This window comes from Dipodomys spectabilis, unplaced genomic scaffold (genome assembly GCF_019054845.1).
Source record: "Dipodomys spectabilis isolate Male_0828 unplaced genomic scaffold, ASM1905484v1 ptg000183l, whole genome shotgun sequence".
NCBI lineage: Eukaryota > Metazoa > Chordata > Mammalia > Rodentia > Heteromyidae > Dipodomys > Dipodomys spectabilis.
Window position 1 is genome coordinate 3,627,385 of NW_024870860.1, and position 6,155 is coordinate 3,633,539.

Below are 6,155 nucleotides of genomic sequence, written 5' to 3' on the forward strand. Positions count from 1 at the left end.
AAGAATAAATGGAAGGAAGCAAACAAAAAAAAAAAATACAGTTCCTCTCATCCGATGATGCCTGTATAAGAATGAGGAAAGAGTTCATCCTTCTAAGGACCTATGATAGGACAACAAAAAAAGAATTTATTCTTCTATGTCTTCTTTATCTTTGCGATGTAACTAAAATGTTGTAAAACACAATATACTGCTCAGATATTTTTATGTTTTATCAGTTTTGCACATTTTCATATGGATTTCACCTCAGTCTACAACATTCCTTCATCATCCTGTCCCTGATATTTTTACACTATCAAGACATAAGATAACCAATTTGATTTACAGCATGAGAAGTTATCCACCTGGCCTCCTTGGAAGCAGAGCATGATCAATAGATATTACTTCTGGTTGCTCACTACATGTAATGGTTTCTGTACTACTTATCACATTCTATTTAGTATTTTAAAAAGACTGCTGGCTAAACTCAAAGCTCATTCCTAGAAGTTTATGTTAAGTATTTCCCACTTTTGTTCCCTTAATTGTTAAGATAACATATGCTATCATGCTAATGTTATTACCATTTTAGTGTTGGGAAAAATTGTAATTAAAAGCAGTAAGTGCATGGCCTAAAGACACATACAGTGAGAAAGGAAATGAGTCAAACTTTCTGAAAGTCTTTCAGCAATACACAAAAGGTAGATAAAAATCTCTCCATTCTATGACACTCTCAATTCAATATTCATATTGTACAAGAAATAATAGCATACTAAATATTTCCCATGGTGATTGTTTTCTGTCACATTTGTTTTCAACACAGATTGTGTTGGAGACATTGTTTTATCATGCACAGAACTGAGCTTATACATTGAGGTCCAAAGAGAAACAAATTTCTTCTGTCCCACAATTCCAGTACCCTTTTTAAAAAGTACTAAAAATTTAAATATCATCACCTACCGTCTTATAAGTATCCAAAAATAAAAAAAATCATAAATAACCACTCCAAAATGTTTTAAAATTGGAGATGCTAATACGTGCCCCTCTGAAGTAAATTTTCTTCTACTTTTAACATTATTCTGAAAGCCTTTGCTTGTTTGTCACACCTGTAATCCTAACTACTCGGGATATCTACTCAGGAGCCTGAGATCTGTGGCTAACAGTTGGAAGCCAATCAGGGCAAAAGAAATTCATGAAATTATTTTTCAAAAATTTTAATGAACTAGCAAAGGGCCAAGAATGGAGATGTAGCTCATTTAGTAGCTCACCAATCTAGAGAGAAAAGGCCTAGCAAGTTGGTGCAGTGTTCATTATGACAGGTCCCTTGTATAGAATAATTGAATGCCTCATCCTACACATCTCTTGCACAACAAATATCTGGAATTATTTTGTTTTTGTCATGTCAATCTTGACTTTATTCTTAAATGTGTATTTATGTAAGAAGTACATGGTTCTAAAATTCTTTTAAACTTAGTTTTTGATGAATTGTCTAGTTTAAGAAAATCAATTACAATTTATATATATATATAAAGTTCTGTGCTCAATTCAGCATCACTGATTTCAAACTCTGAGCATGCCAGCACACATGCAAGTGCTTGAGCACATGCGTGCATTAACACACATATTTATTCAAAATACCTTCATATCGGGGTTTTTCATGAATTTCTTTGCTAACGATATTATATGAGTAAAATAAAGGAAATAAACTCTTCCATCTCAGAACAGTTTTATACGTTCTTATTGTAAAAATACTGCACAGAGGGGTAACACTTCATGAGCAAGGTAATGAGTACATTTCCTAACAAGTATTGTTACCTCCTCCTTTATTGTTCCCCTACCATCCCTTCCCTCTCACTTCCACAAGTCCATTAACCTCCTCCCTTCCCCCGCCTCAATTGTAAAGTTCACTTTACAACATAGTTTCTTGTGAATCTCATTGTTGCAATGGGTCAACCTGTATCCCTATTTAAGCATTTTGGTTTTTTTTTCCTTCCCCTCAGCAAATTAGAGGAGAATATATACAATATGTAGGCGCACCAACTTCAAATACAGTGAAAATAGGTGTTATAGCATGGGGGAGGAACATATAAAGAAACAAAAAAAAATCCACACTGTAGGTTATAAGTACGTGAGAAAAAATAGCAAGAAAAAACCACTTGTGTCCCTAACTTGGGGTTCATTTCCATTAACATAACCTTATCTGGTCATATACACATAACTTTTGACATTTTCTGCTTATCCCAGACATATATTAGTTATTGAAAATTAGAGAAACCATGGGACCTATGTTTCTTTGGACTTGGCTTACTCTACTTAATTTTTTTTCCAAGTCTTTCCATTTCTTAACAAATTGGGGGATGGAATGCTTCAGGAATTTGCCTGTCATCCTTGCGGAGGGGCCATACTAATCTTCTCTGTATCATTCCAATGTTTTAGTATATGTGATGCTGAATTGAGCACAGAAATTTTTTATATATAAATTGTAATTGATTTTCTTAAACTAGGCAATTCAACAAAAACTAAGTTTAAAAGAATTTTAGAACCATGTACTTCTTACATAAATACACATTTAAGAATAAAGTCAAGATTGACATGTCAAAAACAAAATAATTCCAGATATTTGTTGTGCAAGAGATGTGTAGGATGAGGAATTCAATTATTCTATACAAGGGACCTGTCATAATGAACACTGCAGCAAGTGTTAAGGTTTGTTAAAAGTTTTAATGTTTTAAATATATTAATTTTGGGAATTTGCTTATATATGCCAAAACTGGGACTGTTTGGTAGGTCATAATATTTTTCTATAAAGTATTTAAGATTTATGGTAGCAGATAAATACTCCTAAGTATGTACATTTCAGAGTATATAGAAACTTTACTAATGAGAAGTTGCAAAGTCTTTGTGTAAAGGAGCAGAATAAAGAGCTGACTATGTTAACTACACAGTTTCTGCTAAAACTGTAGGCCTTCCTTACTTTATATGTTAGTGAGGAACAAATGATGATATAAGCCATATACAAATTATGAGATGAACTATAAATGGTCATCTTAGTGGGTGATTTAAACACCACTCATAGCCTATATCATTCTTGTTGAACATCATAATCTTAGCCAGTGTTAAATGTAAAGAAATATGACAATAATAAAATCTAATTTGTAGTACACTTCAAATACTGAAAACACTGGTAATTGTTTTGTTTTTTATTTTATTAATCATTAATATTAAATTATTGCTTTTCTTTATTTGTAGCATTTTTTCCTTGTTGTAATACAATAGAACTTTTCGTAAATTGTCATTAGGAGGTACTTTGAGAAGGTTACTGGGATGGCCATACCATTTTTTATAGGTGCATGTGAGTTTATAAAGATGAAAATTAAGAACAAAATATGAATTTTAAAAATGATCAAGTAGAGTCTGATTCAGGAGTGTTGATAAATGTCCACACTTAAAATGTTAGCCCTAGGCTGAAGCAGAGTTATTACAGAGTTGAGGCAACAAAAGTAAGAGACTGTGTTTTGTTTTGTTTTTTATTTTTATTTTGTTGGTCATGGGGCTTAAACTCTGGGGCCTGGGTGCTGTCCCTCAGCTCAAGGCTAGTGATACCACTTGAGCCACAGCACCACTTCCATCTTTTTCTGCTTATGTGATGGAGGGAAATCAAACCCAAGGCCTCATATTGCTGAGAAATCAAACCCAAGGCCTCATGCATGCAGGCACTCTACCATTGAGCCACCTTCCCAGTACCTGAGAGACTGGGTTTTAAAAAATCATCTAAACAACATTTGTTTTCTGCTTTGGGTTATATAATGAAATATATGAGTATCTTTTTATGTTTTTGTACATTGTCATACTTTATATTTATACTAACTTCACCCACTTTATCCTTGTCAAAGTCATGAAATATCTCTGAGAGTTTGCTTCTGTGAAGATTGTTTTTTTTTTTTCGGGAGGGGTGGGGGTCAGGTAGTGGGCCTGAACTCTGGGCCTGGGCGCTCTCTCTCAGCTCTTCAGCTCAAGGCTAACTCTCTACCACTTGACCCACAGTGCCACTTCCGGCTTTTTTCTGCTTATGTGGTGCTGAGTAATCGAACCCAGGGCTTCATGCATGCAAGGCAAGCGCTCTACCACTGAACCACCTAACCATCCCTGTGAAGATTTTTTTTACATTTATCATTTCTTCTGAGTCATTTTTATTTTTTATCAAAATCACTTTATATTTCATGTTTATGGGTATTTACACAGAGACAGGGATACAGAGGATATAGTTTACCAACTGAACATTAAAATTAAGCTCAAAAATAAAAATCAGCCTTAACACATATTTTCATATCTTTCCCCACATTCTCCCTAAAAGAAGACAATATTAAAAATGTCTGAGGGAAGCTTTTTAACTCCAATTTTCTTGGGCTTCCTAAGTTTAGAATTCTTTTGCCCTTCAGACTGTGTTTCTTGTTCCTCCCTTTTCTCGACTCCATTATTAGAGATTTTTCTCAGAGATGACTCCATCTCCAACTTTTCACTCTGCCTATCTGGACAAATGAATTTGCAGATCAAGACTCTTAGACAGAAAGATTTTAAGAGCCTGAATCTAACACACTTCTCTCATACACCATCCCTACAAAGACACAAGTACCAAAAAAGGATACAGAGTTTCATTTTTTTCTACCAAGGCCAATGCCTGAGGTTGCTTGCTTCTGAGGGTGCCTGTTTGTGACTTTCCTGATGTTGCCGATTAACTTTATACCTAGGTCCATTATCAGCTACCAAGGATGGCATGTTTAGACCATCCAGGAGGTTGGCTCAACAGGGCATCTGGATGTGTCTCCTATGAGGGGCTCCTAGGATCCCTCACGAATGGCACAGAAGATCTGTGTTGGAAATACCGGGAGCAATTAAGGTATCCTACAAACACCATCTCAGCAAGGCAAAGTTTACTCTGGCAGAAAGCATCCTGTCACATGTCCAAGTTGAATAAGCACAGTGGATAGGCAGCCCACCACTGGCTCCCATGAATTTGAGCTTTGGGATCATCTTTCATGATGGCTCAAACTTTTGATCCCTTTCAAACTAGTCAAAAGCTTTAATAATCAACCAAATCCGAACACCTGGCCATATGAAAAATAACCAACTTTTACCCACCTGGTGTTCTACTACTAGTGCCATGTCTCTAGCCCCTAGCACTTCTCTAAAATAGCATTGGTAAGGTTTTGACTATCTTTACAAGGGCAGTGCTTATATCAGTCAAGCACTTCAAGATTTAACTTCTACAATTCTCCCATCTGGTTTTGCTTTCTTTTCTTCCAAACAATAATAATTGACTTTCCTATTCAGCAGTATCCAATAAGATATTTTGATTTTAAAAAGGGTTTGATTAAGGCAGATTTTCAGTCAGTCACTGAACAAAACCTGTTATAGAAGAGATAAAGCACCCATGCACACATTACTATGAAAACAATTACTAAAGAGGTAAATATTGAGACCATGAATCATTGTTAAAATTCTTGCTCTATCATCAAACTAGTAAAGGGATCTGCCACCACACACAGACACACAACCTTTTTTATAAGTGACTGGGGGCTGGTCTTGGGTTTGATCTCATGCTCTGGGCATTGTCCCAGAGCAGTTTTACTCAAGGCTACCACTTTAGCCACAACTCCAGTAGTATCTTTTTTGCACCTTCATTGGAAATAAAAGTCTCATCTTTCCTGTCTGGGTTGGCTTCAAACAGATCCTCAGAATTCAGCCACCTGAGCATTTAGGATTATACTCAGTATCATCTCAGTTTTTAGGTAATTTGTTTCCTATATTCAATCCTTGTAAGTCTTTCTGTACCATTGGCCTCCAACCACCACACAGATTACCTTTGAAGTATATTTATTCTTTTATTTTTATATATTTATTGTAAAAGTACTGTACAGAGGGGTTAGTTACATGAGCAAGGTAAAGCATACATTTCCTATCAAGCATTGTTATCTCCTCCTTTATATGTCCCCTACCATCCCTAATCTCCTAGCCCCAAAACTACCCTATACACTACCCCGGACCCCGCCTAAATTGTAAAGTTTGTTTTTCAACAGTGTCTTGTGCATCTCATTGTTACAATGGGTCAACCTGTATTCCTATTTAAGTATTCTGTTTTTTCCCTTTCCCTCCCCAAACTAGAGAAGTGTATATACAAGATG

General features: G+C 35.5%; 1 pseudogene; it reads right to left on the reverse strand.

Annotated features, from left to right (window-relative positions):
- Positions 1 to 2,318: 2,318 nt before the first annotated feature.
- LOC122121101 lies at positions 2,319 to 2,433 on the reverse strand (annotated as a pseudogene).
- Positions 2,434 to 6,155: the final 3,722 nt, after the last annotated feature.